The sequence below is a fragment of the Coturnix japonica genome, chromosome 1 (assembly GCF_054131305.1).
Source record: "Coturnix japonica strain WE chromosome 1, WE-NBRP24, whole genome shotgun sequence".
Taxonomy (NCBI): Eukaryota; Metazoa; Chordata; class Aves; order Galliformes; family Phasianidae; genus Coturnix; species Coturnix japonica.
The window spans coordinates 139,680,374-139,698,113 of record NC_140663.1 but is presented as its reverse complement, the minus strand read 5'-3'; the positions used below and the strand labels follow the sequence as shown (position 1 = coordinate 139,698,113).

Genomic DNA, 17,740 nt, shown 5'->3' with positions numbered 1-17,740 from the left:
TGGAGGTAGATGTCCTTGAGCATTATGTCAGTTTCACTGTGGGTATCTTTAGGTAGGCAAAAAAGTGTTGTATTTCAACTCCTATCTCTAGATTCCTTCTTAGTCTTAGGTTGAGAAGCATTGGTATTAAGCTGGTCTTTCATATAGACACACTGGACTGCTGTGAGAGAAATATCCTGCATGTATAAGACAACAACAACAAAAAAAAATGAGGTATTTATCTAAGTTAGTTCTATAACAGAGACACATTATGGAGCAATTAATATAATCTGGGATAATATTAAAGGGAAGAACAATACAGCTGCAGTCATAAACCTCTTCTCTACACCTGCAAATAAAGAAACTGATTATTCCCTTGGATACTCTTGCTAGAGTTAGCCTCTGCTCTGTAGAAAGGTTTATCCTCTCTGTATGAGAAACAATATTGACTTGTGTTGCAGCACACGCTGGCTGGTGGATCAGCTGTCACTAGATAACAATGTATAATTGCATACTGCCTACATGAGAACATCCTGTCGCCTTGTGTCTCCAAGAATAACTTTGCTGCATTGTTCTTCAGGGTCACTGCCAGTGAAACTGTACACCTCAGACCTCCAAGAACTGGAACAGTTACACTAGTCCAAAAGCCTGACATTTGTAAGTAACAAAAATTAACCATGCAAAAGTTAAGAAACTTTATTGTTTCCACAACCTTAATATTTCTTTTATTTTACAGTTTTTAATTATGTCACATAGTATATTTTCCTTTGGGCTTCTGCTTCACTTAGTGCACAACACAGATCACGTTAACACATTTTCTGCTTACTTGACTTTTCTTGGGGTTATTTTATACTGTTGATTGTGAACTGTTGACGATTGTGTTATAGTTCAGACATCCTTATCTTGATTTTTTTTTTTTTTTTTTTTGTCTGTCTTGTTGACTTCAGTGGCAGTTGTAGATGTCATAGCTATAGAGGTTAAAACTGTAAAGTAACAGCACATTTGTATGACTGGGGAGATTTTTCCTTTTGAGTATTTTTAATGATATGTCTTCTCACTGATATGGTGCAGCACTGAGAAAATGAGTTCCTTTCATGGTTGCTGCCACAGCAAAATAAAGAGGTGAAAGAATGCAAGGATATTTTCTGTGTGTTAAGGAAGAAGGAAATGTTTTACTCTTATTTTCATAACTGTAGTTAATCTTAATTTTTCTCAGTGTTTCCCATGACTTTAGCTTGCTAATGAAATATACAATTGTCACAGTTGTGTTTTAATCAGCAAAGATAAACAGAAGTGGACTTACATCATTTTTCTGCATCCACAGCGGGATGGCTAATTTTCGATTGCTGATTGCTAGTGAACAATGTTCATCGTTCAACTGTTATCTACCTTGCAAAGTGGACTCTGTATGCTTTATATTGTAAATTATCTAACAAAACACTATTTTTTTTTTTTTTGAAATCTACTGAGTAATGTGGAATATTTTAATAAGATCATTCAAATTAAGCAAAATATTGGTAATTTTTAGCTGGATTTCCAAGCAATTCAGTAACACCAGTTTTCTTGCTGGATCCACTGACGGATTCTGTTTATCCCATCCTTTTCATTAGAAGAGAATGATTGTTGGGAAGATAAAACAGTTTTATTTGACATCAGGAAAAGTATGATTCACACATATACAATATAGTCCCAGTAGACCTGAAATACAGGTCTACTACACATTTCCTCACACAGCTTCTGGCCAATAGGCATTACCTATGCTCATTTTAGAGATGAGAAGGCCCACTAGAGTGAGGATATGTCTACAGCTGTTATGTCTTGCAATGAATATGCACAGCATTTTCATTCATGCTGATGGCTTCCTCCTGTTCTCAGCACGGTGCCATTAAAGGTGTTAAAGTTCTCTAAATTGTTTCCTTTCTTTCTACTATAAAATACTTTTCCAAATGCACTCTTTCACTAGCTCACATCTCCATAAGGTACACAATCTAAAACTTCTGAAAGCAATTAGGATTACATTTTTCCATTTTATCCCCTTTGATTGAGGAGATTAGACATTGACAATACCTCCTAGGTCTTTTGCTCCCTCTCCTTGCCAATGTCAACTTTTTCAACTCATTTTTCTTCCTGTTGGCTTAATGAGTCAACATTAAACATTTCTAGTAAGGCATTATTTCAGAGGTTATTAAAACCTACTACTGAATGTTTTCCTAATAGTGAGCTTGACATTCATCTTTGTTAGTATTGTCCCGTCTCTTCAACTTGCTCTTTTAAATAACATTATTTTATTTCACCCTTTTTGGATGAAATCTTAGTGAAGTTCATGGGAATTTTGGCATCAGCTTCAAAGAGGGTAGGATTTCACACTTGTAATTATCAAAGTGTACTTGCAATTTTCTGGTAGAGCAAAGCTTATATTCAGTGTTTACCATGATTTTTTTCTGTGAGTGCTGGATTAGAATAAAATTTAGCCTAAGTTGGAATAACAAAGCAAATCTATACTCTGTTCATATGACACAAATATTCTTATGAAGATATTGACCTATTTCTAGCATTTCAACAAACAAACAAACAAACAAAATTGGCAAACAAAAGCACAAACAATCAATCAAACAACCAGCCAGAATAAAATATATAAAAAAATAACTACATGAACTTTCTAATTTTTATTATTTTTTGAATCAGCTTTGTAAAACTTGTACACATTACTTCAGCCTTCTAGATTTCCTAGGAGAACACAGTGGGATTTATTGCCTGACTTGAAATGCAAGTAAAATAGATCATAGAATCACAGAATGGTTGAGATTGAAAAGGACCTTTGGAGGTCATCTGGTCTAAATCTGAAGTTCAAGCAGGATTAGATGGAGCAGATGGCCAAGGACTAAATCCAGATGGTTTGTGAAGATCTCCAAGGACAGTGTCTAAATCTAAACAGAGCTGCTTTTTATGCTCACAGGAGAAAGGTAGATGTGAAGATTTGTCTAACTTTATTCCAGAAGCCAGCATTATTGCGCAGAGATTAATTTCCTGTTTTCCTTTGTTGATCATGAAAAACCTAGAGGAACTGGCTCAAAGATATTGGAGCCTTCATTGCCTAAGATAGAGCACATAAACCACACCCTAAATTTCCTACATTCTATGCCAAGGACTGATCCCTTGATTGTTCTTGATTCCTGAATACTTCAAAAGTCTGTGTAATTTTCTGGACCTGTTCCCAACAGTTGAAGACAATTTTGGGGGCATTGGCTCTAACTGTCTGTCTGTATTTATTTATTTATTTTTATCTTAAATGAGATATTCAGTCCAGGTTGACCTTTTGTTTTATAGCTTCACCTTAAATTTCATCTTCTTTTCCTTTTCTTTCATTGCTAATATCTCTTTTTATACCTCTACTCATTTTCCCACTTCCATTGCTATAAAAGTCCTGTTAAAGTCCTTGGATTTTTTCCCTGCCACTCCTTCCTGTACATGAGTTTTGGATTCTGAAAAGCCCTGGGGAGGATACTGTGACCAATCCTTTTCCTTGTTATCTTCTTCTACAACACCAGTGAATTTTGAACCATAAACATTTTCCCCAAAAGTATCCCAGATTTTTTTTCCCCCCACAAAGGCACATTGAAAGCATTTATTTCTATATCATATTCAATTATTTATATTCTCTGAAAACTTTCTGAAAGTGGAGTTGATCATCTTCCACCATTTTACTCTATGAATTGTTATTTATCTAATTTTATTTATTTATTTATTTAGAGTGTCCAGATTATCTGGATTTCCATACTTTCAACACCCTTTCCCCAGCTAGTGAAATTCTGTCCCAAGTTACCATCTTTGTTCATTGGAATTCACTGTATGAAACTGACAAGTTTGGATAACTCCTTATCTGTATATGCTAGCAAGAGAACTGGCCAAAATTTACTCAGAAGAATGAATTGTGCCATTTCTCCTGGCTCTGTTCCAAAATAGTGTCCTAAATGAAATGCATGCTATTGTTACTATATTTTTAAAAATTTCTTCTTCTTCTAATTTATTTCTTCTATGTCTACTCAAGGCTTTCACCATCTTACTGCTGTCACTATAGAAATTCTAACACATTGACTTTAAAGGCACTATATGACATTTTTGCACCTATTGATTTTTTCCACTCTTCCTTTCCCATGTATACTGCATCCTGTCATTTCAACACACAGGAATTATCCCACTAAATTTCAGTTAGTCTTTCTAGATCGTAATCTCTTTTATTTAGTACGGCATCTTCTAGTTGTTGCTTGTTTCCCCACACATTTGCGTCAGGCATTATATTCTTGTTATCCTTCATCTTTTGCTTCAGAACAATTTTAGTTTCTCGCTTAATTTGTATGTTGGAAGTACAAGTCAGATTATTCAAATTACATGAAAGCTCTCCTTTCCCTCCTTCTCCTGAAGGTTCACAGCCTGCCTAACAGGCCCTGCCAGTTCTGTGCCTAAGAGGTTGGCAACCTGTCTGCATAAGTGGAGACAGTGCAATCCAAACAGTTGGCTCCGGCTGCAGAAGGCATTCCAGTGATCTGTGAATTCAAAACCCTCCAATCTACCCTATCTGATCTTCCCTTGGTTGGTTTCCAGTATCAGCACTTTACTTTATTCACCCATGTTTGGCATGGGGAAAACTTCTGCAAGTTACTTATCTGCACAGTTCCATTTGATTTTATTTTTTAAGATTTTTTATTGTCTGAAGAAATAGTTGCTTAAATATGGTGTAAATGTAGTTCTCTGGAGTCATTTGTTCCTATAGGGAATACGATTATTAGAAATTCCACAGCACAACTCAATAAACCTAGCAACACTTTTGCTATGACATCCCTTTCATCCTGGTTCTCTATCATGTTTTTTTTGTTGTTGGTTTTTTTTTTTTTTTTTTTTGGTAATATTTTGAACTACCTTCCTTGTATGCAGAGTACTGACTGGGACTGCTTGTCTCTTCTGCCTTTCTGACAGGTCTCTTTCAGTGATTGTGCTTTGGTCAGAGTTCGTTGTAATGAATGTTTTCGTATACAGAAAACATAACATACCTGTGGCAGGTGTTAACAGTGTTTCCATACAAACTTCCCATCTGTTTTTTTGTTTGTTTGTTTGTTTTGATTGTTTTTTTTCCTCCCCTCCACAAAGCTTTGCTTGTCTCCTCTTCTATATGCAGGGTCTCAGATGCCTCATCCATTCTTGCTAATTTCTCCTCTTGGTCTTTGTCCAGTCCCTATTTTAATCTGCCTCCCCAGTTTGCACTTCATTTGGCTGTTCCCTTATAATTCGTGGAATTCATATACTCCCCACTGGATTTGTCATGGGAAGATCATGAGCATTTTTTTTGAGCAGCTGTTCCTTCCTGTTTCTTCAAGCTGTTTAGCAGTGTTGTAGCTTTTTCCATCTCTTAAGAGTTACTACATCACATTTGTTCTGTAGCTAGTGATTCCCTTCACTGCCAATTTTGTTTGTTTGTTTGTTTGCTTGTCATGTGGAAGGTGGGTAGGGGGACAAGATGTTGCCTGCCTTCCTCTGGGAAAGTGCTAGTCCTCTTTGCATTAATAACCTTCCTTGTTATACAAAGATGAAAATTAACTGCCTTCCATTCTGCATACAGCCAAGCTATGGTCAGATATAGAAAAGGGTGGTGGAAATTAGGAGCCTTTCTTAGTCATAACTGATTAGCAGATTTTATAGGAAAAATGTGTGGGGCCCATGTACTTTACATAGATGGGACATGAGGTCAACTATAGAAAGTACATGTAGGTCTCCCAGGCTCTGAACCTTGTTTTTTTGTCCTCCACCTTGTTTGGTGTGAGAGATGAGAGAGGTTTGCTGGTGATGACTCCTTTCAGACAGGGATTTCTCATCAGGAACTGTGATGTGAATTAAGGCTATTTTGTTCTGAGCTCTGAGCACATTCTTTTACAGAGGATGTTCCCTAAGGAGGCAGAGGTGTTCAACCTGATTCTCTGTATAGCAAGGTCCTTAGAGTACAGTTTTCTAAGGAGACTGTTTAATTTTATTGCTCTTGAGTAGCTGACTTCTCTGTGGATAGCTTGCATCTTTTTTCCCCTCTTTTTTTTTTTTTAAATCTTGTGTTAGAAAAACATAGAAACTGTATTGGCCACTGAGACAAGATGTCTGAACAACAACATTTCAAAATGCAAACATTTTTAAAGACAAATCAGTTTGTCAAAAAGAAACAGTAAAACAATAAAACTTATTTCATACTAGATGAAAAATAACATTAAGTTAGGAAGATATATTTGCAGTCTACTAGTAATTTTCCATCCTCAGGATGAAACCTCAGCTTTATCCAAAACAACTCAATCCCTGCTCTTATCACTAATGTACGTAGCATGATTGATATTACGTTTCACTATGTAAACATTGCTTTAATATTTCTCGTTTCTTCTGCTCAAGTAACCCTGAATAAATGTAGCATCTGGCACAAAATGCTGTTCTTATGGCATTTTTTCAAAGCTAGTGGCTTCATGTTGCACGAGATGGAGCTCTCAGCAATATGGCAAAGTCTCCACTTTAAGTATTCATTTTCAGAAAGTTGTACCACCTAAAAAAACTGAATATCCTACATGGGGTTCTGTCTCATGCCAGTGATCCAAGACTTAGATCTAGATCTGAAGTGTTCTCGAAATCAACAAGAATCAGCACGCTTTGGTTTAGGACTTAAATATGTTCTTGGAAATGTACTGTAACAATTGGAGAACACAAGGGAAATATCTTTGATTCTGTCTGTTGCAAGTCCAAAATCACTGTAAAAATACTTACTTTGTTTTGCTGGGATGGGCAATAAGAGAGACAGGAAATGTGGAAGGAAGAGAGTGTCTGTCTAATTATGCTTCTATAAATGACCTCAAATACTTTGCTAATGTGGTTGGGGAACTTTTTTCAAAACCAAAATGGTAAATGTAGAACTTTCTTGTGCAGTTGACATGGGCTGTTTACGCTCATCAGGCTTGGCTAGAAAGCTCCAGGAAAGCTTGTCTTTATGAGTAGAGCCACACCACATCATTTGCTGTGTCACAATGGCCAAAATAAATGACAACTAATGCTGTTTGCAACATAGCCTTGACTTCTAGGCTCTGCAACCTCAAAGAAATCCTTCGTTTGACTTACTATATCTGATGATATGATGTTTTAATCATTTCCCATCACTATCACTCTGGACAAAGGCACTAATTTTCACTGTGCACTAAATAAAAGAAGGCAAGGGAGAGAAGTACAATTTTGGATCCATTGCTGAAAGCCCTACTTAATTGTTGGCTTGGTTCCAGTCTCTGGGAGGATCTCTTCAAACAACTACTTCTGAGTGAAAACTTGGCAGTTTTGGGGATAATTTGTTCCAGGGACCACCTCCAAAGACAATGTCACAGTTTGTTTTGGTCTCTGGATATTTTTTATTTACCACCATAGACATAGCCATTGGTTTGTGTTGGCTTGCAGTCCTATGAAGCTTTTCTAGTAACATCTACAAAACCTTTCACTGTGATTCTGTTTTTCATTGACTTCATCCTGAAATGTCAGCCTCAAGGCCCAGCCTGTACAAATCCCCATATGGCCTACAGTTTATTTTCACTGGGCAGCACATCCAAAGCTCCAAATGTCTGTGATCTACTATTTTCAAAAGAACTTTCAATTTTTATTTTTATTTTTTTTTAAATAGTCTCCTAGTTATTGATTATTATTACTTTGAAAATCAGACCTGAATCCAACCCAGACATAACAGAGTTAAAGTTCCTTCTCATATATCCTTTTAACATCTATGTGCTGGTAAAACCTATTCTTTCTTCCTAGCTTAACAGAACCAGAACAGGTCTGTATAGAAAAGATAAAATGTATTTTATCTATCATTCTCTTACATGAAAATGTTTCCATTAAAAACACAAGATATTTAACTCTCTAACATAGCAGTAGACATAGCAGTTTAAATAATCCCAATATGTTTTTAACAAATTAAATTTGATTTAGAGGGAGAACATATATTTCAAATACTGATGACTTTCTCATTAAGGAAGTTTAAAAATGTGTTCTGATGCATCTAGACTGTGCTTTGTGAAGGTTTGAAAAGCTTTAAGATGATTAACTTACAGTTAAAGGAATTAGGCCATACAGTGGCATAAGAAAGCTATTTATTGTTATAGAAAACTTAAACATCGATGTCTCGATAAGTGGGGGAAGGTAATGGATGGAATGGTTCCATTAGAGAAAGGAAAAATGCAAACTCATCCAAAACCATTTTCTATTAACATTCTCACTTGTGTTACTGCCACATACAGTGAAAAACACAGATATTATCACCCTTGTGATGTTTTAAGAAAACGTGTCTCATTAAAATTTTATGATTTCCATGTTTGAAATAAGATATATTTTCCTTGGGAAAAGAAGGTATATTCAAATATCACTGAAAGGATAAGCTTACACAATCTATTCTAAACAGTCACTGAATGGAACTTGTTTGGGTTTTGTATCCCATGCCTGTAGGACCTCACCTCTCCTGTAGTCGAGTATATCCTAAGACTAATTTGCTGCTCTGAACAGTTCACTATTCCTTGTATTTTACTTTGAGCTTTTATGAAATTAAGTTATGTTATATACATAGTTCATTGTCATTTCTGTATATAAGCATTAAACAGAAATCAGTTAATTACCTCTGTAGAAATATTTCATAGTGACACCAGTATATAGTAAGTAGTAAATATTATTACAGTTTTTTGATGCTGCAAGTGCTATTCAGTAACAAGCATGTAAAGTTATATTCAGACACACAGTCCATTAAAATTCTGTTGAAGTCAGTGGCAAATCTCTAACCTTTTATTAGAGATCTCAGGTGAAACAATTTATCTGTATGTTGAAAGGAGGTGCACTTTAGAGACAGATTTTCTTTTTATGCATATTATCCACTTTTGTTTTGTGTTTCTTAATTTCAGGAACTCATTAAGGCATATTGACGAGTATGCTCTCTGTTTTGAAAATACAAGAAATCATGTCTTTCAGCATTTCACGCTTCAGAAATTTTAATCTTTTTATTTTTTATTTTATTATTTTTTTTAATTTTACTGCATTCATCTTTTGTATCAAACAATAGTGACAAATATGTGGAAGAATGCAACATTCCTGAAAACGTATGTTCAAGATACATAAGAAGATCTCAACTACATAACAGGTGGATTAATACTTGATAGAAATTCTTGTGTTCCACATATTAGGGCATGTGTAACCATTCATAGAAGGTAACTCCAATCTCAGAATTAGTATTCTTACAAGCCATTAATCTTGTAATGCTAAGTCTTCAATTCAGTTAATATCAATATATTAATTGCTCTGGAAGTCTTGCTGCATCAAGATCAATCTGAAAAAAAAAAAAAGGCTACCATTGTGCAGTGTTGACAGCACAACATGAAATCTCCTGCTGAGCTTGTCTATACAAATGCTTTGCTATGGCTGAGCATAATGCTCTTTGTTATCCAACCAAATGAATGCAAAAGGAGAATAAGAATAAATGTAGCAGAAAAATGACATGTTTTTGAAAGACCTCTCCTCTGAATGTGTGCCGAATAAAGAAAGATTGGCTAAGAATCAGCAAGTTGGATATATTTTTATACCTTGGATGGCTTTGAAGTTTGACTAGATGCCAGCTTACAAATTCAGTCATTGATATGTTACTTCTGTGGAAGGACTAATTCTTGATAACTGTATGGTCTATTCATACATGAAAAACTTATCTTAATTTTCAGCATTCTTCTTTCTCATTTTGAGGACTTTTTGCTGACAAAACAAAACCTATTGATTCAGGATTTCCCCTGTTCCCTTCCAAATAAGAACAAAAGGAAAGAGAACCTGTCGGAAGTTATTTAACTTAAAACAACCTCACATCAAAAAGAATTATAAATAAACTTCACATCAGATTTTAAAACATAAGGCCATTTGTTTCAGTTAGAAACAGATGACAAACAAATGACATCATTTTCTGTGACAAGAAGGTAAAAAAATTTTCAAAGCTTAAAAAATGCTAAGCTCATGCCTATGCCTTTATTCCTTTGCTTTTCAGTGATAAGCATACACCAGATTTACCACTTGGAGAAGGAAAGTGAAGATGTGGCTAGCAGTAGTTGATTTTTGAAAGTAGATTGAATTCTGGGAGTGCAGAAAAAAATTACTTAAAGACCAGGCTTGGACAGGAAGTGGTGAGATGAGGAAAAAAAAGTAATCTAGGAGAGAAGGAGGGAGAAGACAATTATGGAGTGAAGTAGAAAGGAGAAACCTCAGGAATGGGAGCTTTAAATATAATTGATGATAATAATTTATAATTGAAGGGGAAGACATACTAGAGGAGGGGAGTAAGAAAGGCAAAATCCTACATCTTTTCCTGTCAGACTGAGTCCCTCAACTGTTGCTATTTATCTTTTGTATAAATGACAAATGGAGAAGGAACCTTGGAAAAGAAACACTGAAATAATGTGTACAATATACATATTAAATTGTGTAGAGTGAAGTACCTACAGTGTATTTCTGTATAACCTTCTTTTTCTTTTTCTTTATCTTTTTCTTTTTTTCCAAATTGTCCTTTAAAAGCTTTCTGAAATTTAAGTATTGTAACTTTTGTATCATATCTTATCTCCTTCATGCACTCTCACAAGAATAAATGTTGTCTGTAAAGCTAAATAAAAGAGAACCAAAGAGAATATTAAAGCACTGGATCCATCGTTGCAGCTCAGTATACATGTGTTTGTATGTATATATGTATGAATAAATAGATATATATGTATGACTATACATATTTCAGGGAATTAGATGCCACTGTAATAGCAGTTCTTAAAGTACTGAGTGATATTCAGGCCACTTACAGTCTTTGCATTAAGACTTTATTGTACTGATAGTCATAAACAAGACAGTGCAAATGAGAAGTTCCTACTCATTAGTATTCAGTATCGTTACATAATCAAAACAGTTGGTCCTCAACAATCATATCCTAAATTAGCTATTGATTATCTGTATTATTTCTTTGGCCCTGCACTGAATTATGCTAAGTAACTGTCTTCAGGATGTATATGGTATAGAGGAGATGACACCTGAACAGTGCAAGTGCAAGCCAGTCACTGTCACTAAGGCCAGAGATTAGTCCATGTTCCTCTCAGTTTAACACAGTAGGCAGAGAGTGAATGACCTTGGAGAAGTCTGTAAATCATTCTATTCTGGCTTTGCTGTGTTGGATTAAGAAACTATTTCCCCTAAGTGTTCATTCCTCACTTCCCTGTTGCATTTCTTTGTCTAGAGAGTTTGAGGTTTATTGATCTAGAGAAAAAATAGCACTGTGATTTACCCATCCTCATAGGATGGGTGTTGTCACATCCTGTCCCTCTCTAAGGGTTGTTTGTACGGAGGATAAAAAATTGTACACTCACAGTAACAACAATTTTCAGTTATACTGGAATAAGTCCATTCTCAGAAATAGTAATATTTTCTCATCTGGTTTAGTTTCAGCAAATCTTCTCTCCTTGGAAAATTGAGGTTTTTCATCTAGTTTGCTATTTTCCGCTTTATTTGCTCTTGTTATTTTGTTCTATAACAACAGTCTTTAATACAGTTGTATATGTTCTCTAAAGAGACTGGAAATTACTCAAGATTCATTGTATTGTGTGCATCTTTGAAAACATTTTACCTTCACAATGCAAATTTCTATATAGTACACAAGGAACATGAGCATTTCTTCTGATACTAGTTAAGTGTAGTTCAGCCTAACAGCCTGTTAGGAGTTCATCCAGAATTTTAGACATGCTGGGCAGGCTTTCAGTAAAAGAATAGGAAAGGTATTTTTGCCATGACATTTGTGCAAATTGAACTGAGCAAACCATTATGCATGCTTCATCTTCCACATAGACGATCATAGGTGGATGTGTCACTCTTCTTCCCACTAGTCTTTCATTGTCTCTTCCCTCCAGGGACACAGCTGATGCTTATCTCCGTTCCTTGCTCTGCAGGCAGACAGAAGTTTTATTAATAATGACAATGGCACATCCTTTGCAGCTTCTTCCTGCAATAATTCACTCGGAGCCTTCTCAGATGTTATCTTCATTGTTTTGTAATGGCTATAAATGCAAAAGTATTTACAATGAATTGTTTCCAAACAATTAGTTGCTGAATTCTGTATGAAGTTGTTACACCCAGGATCTAACGAAAGGCAAAATCAGTTAAATAAGTGCAATTCTTCACGTCTGGGGCATGAAATGTACCTGCTCTCCTATTAGTATGGAGTCATTTCCATTTGCAAAATATGAGGCAGTATCATGGATAAATTTGTCCCTAGACAAATATTTTTGGGGTAGGAATATAAGTGCTAACAAGAAAAGATAGCAGAGATTATTGCTTAACATGCATATCACATTTTCTGTCTGAAGAGTTTAGAAGTGGATAAGAATAAACATATGGAAACCTAGGACAACAGAGATGGCTTATTTGTACAATGCTCCTCAGAAGCAGGCAGCAAAATAGAGAGTGGAGATTCAAGCTCTACCCAGCAAAGTTCTTAGGTGTTGTTAAGTGAAGGGTTTTTGGTTTTTTGGCTTTTGTCTTTTTTTTTTTTTTTTAAATGAATCTCAATTAAAAAAAAATTAAGTATCTTAATAACAGAGATTAATACAATTAGGTAAAATACATACTATGTCTTTAATTTTCAAACTCAAACAGAAGCAGTTCTCTCTGAAGACTTGGAAAGGACCAAGTTAATTTTATTAAAATTCAGGTGACCTTTAACAGCAAATTATTTTACTGAAGAGGATATTTATATAAATATAAAATCATGTATGAGGGATGATATTCCTAGAGCTATATCAGAGTGAGTTTCTATTGACAATGGTCCCATGTAAGAAAGTGGTTTTTTTTTTCATTGAGCGATCTTAGAAAGACTGGAGTGCTCTTTCTCTGTTGTCATGTCTGAGCTACTCAACTACTGTGATGACTCTGAGAAGCATTGTGATCACCATTAAGAAGAGAATGAGGAAGAGAAACTTGAAGATGAAAAACACTGCTGAATCAGAGTGATACAGAAATGGCAGTGCTACTGCGTGTAGATTTAGTGCTTTCTAATTACTAGTCATAATGGGGCAAAAATTAACATCAAGGGCAGGTGCTTTTTTTTTTTTCTTTTTTTTTTCTTTCTTTTTTTTTTTTCTTCCTATAGCAAATTTATATGAACATGAAGTTGAGGAGGAATGAAGCACAGGAGATAGAGCAGACTCAGAGGAGCTTTCAGTGAAAGAAAGGAGGGGCTGCTTCTTCTAGAGACCCACGTTTTTCTCTCTCTCTTTTCTTTTGGTAAGAAATTAACCAGTGTTTAGTCAGTGGCAGTTCCACTGTGGAAATGGATGCTGTGGGTGCGAAACAGCGTGTTTTGCTTTCTTCCTTTGGGAAGTGGGTTTAGCCTTCAATGAAGCCTTGCAATGTAATTTTTTGTATAGAAGTTGAAGCCAAAGAACTTTACGTGGGACTGAAACACTTGAAAGCATTTTGAAGCTGACAGATGTGATACCCAAATCCATATGTAGTACAAAATTGAACTGACAGCCCAGCTAAGTGTCACAGAAAACCCTAAAAACAGTCTTCCATTCAACCCTCTACTTTATGGATGATGCATCAGGACATTTTAAAGAATCTACTAACCCCACACTGCTAGAGGATAAATCAAGCAACTGCAGTCATACACTGACAATCAAGGATGTGCTGCAGCTCAAGGCACTCTGAACCATGGAAGCTGTAGGTGACTGGTGCATTGTTGGTCTTTTTCTGTTGTTTGGACATGATCTTAATATTGAATATTAGCATGAGTATCTCATAGAGTGTATACTGTAGGTATGAATGTCTACATCAGATGCTTCTCTTGAAACCACTAGCATCATCAGCACTGCTTTTAGTTTGCTGAGGAGCGTTTTAGTTTCCTGAGAAGCATTATTGACTCCACAGCCTCGGCCAGAGTTTATTTAAGACTTCTTCTTTATTTAAGACTATATAAGACTTTTCAGAGGAGAAACAGAAATCCAATTTCCTGCTCCAAGAATGACAAATGCATTAAGCTCTTGCTTAGATTGTGCCTTGCCAGAAACCTCACATTAATTATAATTTCTTCCTTGTTAAGTGCACAGTGCTCTCTCTGTAAGGCAAGTGCAATGACAGCACCTACAACTGATTGCTTTCAGTCTCAGTATCTAATCCTTGACAGCCATGCTCTCATATCAATCCCTTTGTAACTTTACTTGAATTAGTAAGAGTTATTTCAAAGACAAACAATTTGCATAGAGAGATTCCAATACAGATAAAAATACATATCAGCAATCATCTCAGCAGTAGAGGAGAAGAAATGACATGGAAATACCTACCTGCAAAGGCCAATAAGCAGTAACATAGAAAAAAAACTGCAGTTTTACATTCATTGTGTTGATAGAGTCAGAGTCAGTTCTAAGTATATCTCAAATCATTATACATTTGCTGTTAGCCCTGGTTTGTGGGAATAAAGAGAAGGAATAACTATTTTTTTTTTTTTTTTTAACAGTAGACTTTGGAAAGCAAATAAGTTATCTTTAGTCTCCCTGATATCCAAGTAAATTCAGTAGTGCATTTTCCATTAATTTTAAATTAATAGTATCTTAATGGAGTTTAATTTGATTCAATTCTCAGTTTCTGTAATGCATTTTATAATATACTATATTAAAGAGGCTCCAAATTTGAGATGATGAAACATTTCCAGATATGATGCATCCAATATTCGAATAATACTCATCCCTAGAGATACATTATTGTCATTGATACAGGTGTCAGAGATACAGCTCTCAAAGTTTAAAATGTTTAAAATGGCTATCTGGCATGGTTGATATGGCCATACTCATTAAGGACTGATGGAGCTGCACCTAAACAGATCTTTCATTGGCAAAGCACAAACCTGTCATCCAAACAGTAGAATTCACACTAGCAAAAGACTCTCTGGGCATTATAATTCAATTATTAAGTATTTTGGTTTCTTGTTTTGTGTGATTCATTCAAGTTAGGTCACTGTCTCACCTCTCATGCTGCTCACATCTATAACAACGGTATCTCCGCTTCTTCCAGTGGAGAACAGTTTTCCTGATCAGCTGTTCCAAGCACAGAGGTCTCCCAAAACAGGGAACTGTGACTTGAGACTGGAGTGTTTATGCTTTCCAGAATAGTCAGAGACTGCCAGAATTATAGAATTTCTCGGGTTAGAAAAGACCTAAGATTATCGTTCAATGTGTTGTCTTGAACTGCAGCCTCATCCAGAGAGGAAAAAATTGAGATGTCTTTATTTCTGTGGGTGCAATTTGGTTTTACTGAGATTGAATTAAGAAATTAACCTCTATTAAATGTTCATTTCAGTGAAGACTGCAAGAAAGTTTGAAAGAAATAGTCCAAGAACACGGGACACTAGGTTGTAAATGCAAGTAGTCACATGGAAGGAGAGTCAGTTCAAGCTTTGGAATTGGCTTCAGGATGAGAAATGTAGCTGCTAAACCACCGTATTTTGTATGACAGATAAAATATTCAGAAGTCTCTACTGTGTATGCTTATGTCATTACTTGCACTAGCTATAGTTACTTCTTCGTTATGATGTCATGCAAATAGCAGGGAAGTTAAATCTATACTTCCATTCTACATACTTGTACATACATTCCATAATATAAGAGGCAGAAACATAATCTTACTGGAATCTGATATATTTGTTTTGTATAATTTTTGCCATTTCCAGAGAAAGTTAAAAAAAAAAAAAAAAAAAAAAAAAAAGCCTGATATACCTGTTGTAAACCTGTTCTGAAATAAAGCGATGGTGGTGAAATTGCTTTGCCTGTTTCTTGGAAAGGAATGCTTTGTTTTTTTAACATCATCAACTGAGGGCATGGCTCTAAAACACTTTTTTGATCAGCTTATTTTTCAGGGGATTTCAACATGTGTTTTTTCTCTTCCACTTTTTAATATTTTGGTCTCTGGTGAATCTGCATGCAAAAGCTTCTTCCTTTAGTTGGAGTCCACAAATGAAAGGCTTTTCTTTCTCTGATTGCAGATTAGCCTGCCAAGAAACAAACTCTAACTGGAGAACATCACTTTAATTTATTTATGGGATACAGATGACAAGGAAGTCTGTCCTCTTCCCAGGCTTTTTTGGACAGCTCTGAGCTGACCCAGCCCAGCAGAGTTCATATGGCAAAGGCAAACTGTGCCAGGAACCAAAGCCAATAGTCATTGCAAACCTCTGAACCAAAACATTCCTTTAGTGGTTGAATTTCCCTATAATTTGTGTAGATTCCCTTTTTGTCAATGAAGCTTGCAGTGGATAACTAGCTTACTGCAATCAGACTAAACAACTGTGCTATTCATTCATCAATTAGATGATAGCAGTAATGCATGCTTTATGGTTTCTGTTCTTCATTCTTTCCTTTCTTTTAAAGTCCTTGGAGACAAATTCTAGGATGTTTGGCAAAGAAGAGGCTCTTTCTGAAAAATATCCTGTCTTTTTTTTCTTTTGGGTTGCTAATAAGTTCTATTCTCAAAGGCAAAATATCAGATCCACATAGGAAGAAAAGATCAGCTAGAGAAAAAGCAACAGTACTGTCATTTATATATACATGAACATTTGCTTTAATCTATTTAAGTGGTGGAGGAAGACTTTTTAAAATCATAATCAGTGTATGGCTTAATGTAGAATAAAATAAGACTATTTTGAATGCAAATATTTTTAGCAGAAATAGAGCAGATTATGTTTGCACCATCAGTACCTTGAGAGCAATGCTAGAAGGAAGAATTTTGCTGTTGTTGCAAAAGATAAGTCTTTGTGAAATAGCAAGCTTCAGTGCTTCAGCTTTAAGCTAAGAATTCCAGCGCCAGCCAAAATCAGCTGCGATATTTACATTTCTTTAACACTGCATGTAACTTCTCTATGTTTGGACAAAAAGTGTCCATATGTTTTGATATTTCATTGAGTTCTAGTGATTCTATCATAGAAGGGGCAAATTTTAGCTCTTTGTATATTTAAAAAGAGTTAAACAAAGTCAGTAAAAATGATACAGCTTAACAAATATAAGCTTAACATATAGTAGGGACATAAGATGATGATTATTTACTGACTTTGCTTTTTCCCATTTTTGTACTTCTTTCTCTTTTCTTTTACACCAGTTATGTCACTCAGCTACTATTTGACCTCAGACAGATCAATTAAATTCCCCACACTATAATTTTATTATTTGAGAGCTCATTAAAAAAAAAGAAAAAGAAAAAAAAAAAAAAGATTAAACTCAATGTGGGCTCCAAGTGATAAATAGTAGTGTATTTAATGTTGGTAGTTTAAAGTATTACAGTACCCAGATGCCTTTCTTATCACTTTTCAAGAGCCTAATTCCCCAATAACAGGCAAGGAAGGATAGAATATGAGCCATGTGTCAGTCGTTGTGGTTTGCAGTACAAAATATTAGATTAAATTGTACTGAAGGTAGATGCTCATTAAAAAAATGGACCATTAAATGTGATGATTGAGGCCTGGATACAAATCTTATTCTATTCTAATATACTGGTGATGACCTAAGACAGATGGTCAAATAGAGAATACAAAACACAAATGATCACATACCAGAGCTCTGAAAGTCTTACCCTGGTACCTCAAGAGTTTCAGAAGAGACTAATTTCTGTAAACTATTTGAAGTTGTTTGTAAAAGTCAATGAACATTAATAAAATATCATTACAAAA

The 17,740-nt window shown here is 35.3% G+C and overlaps 1 long non-coding RNA gene across 1 annotated transcript in view; it reads left to right on the top strand.

The window, feature by feature from the left end:
- Positions 1–549: 549 nt before the first annotated feature.
- LOC107308030 (uncharacterized) overlaps positions 550–17,740 on the top strand; it is a 38,853-nt gene continuing 21,662 nt past the window's right edge. The window contains exon 1 of the long non-coding RNA XR_001552600.2: positions 550–636. This is a non-coding gene — a long non-coding RNA (uncharacterized LOC107308030). The remainder of the gene's footprint in view (positions 637–17,740) is intronic.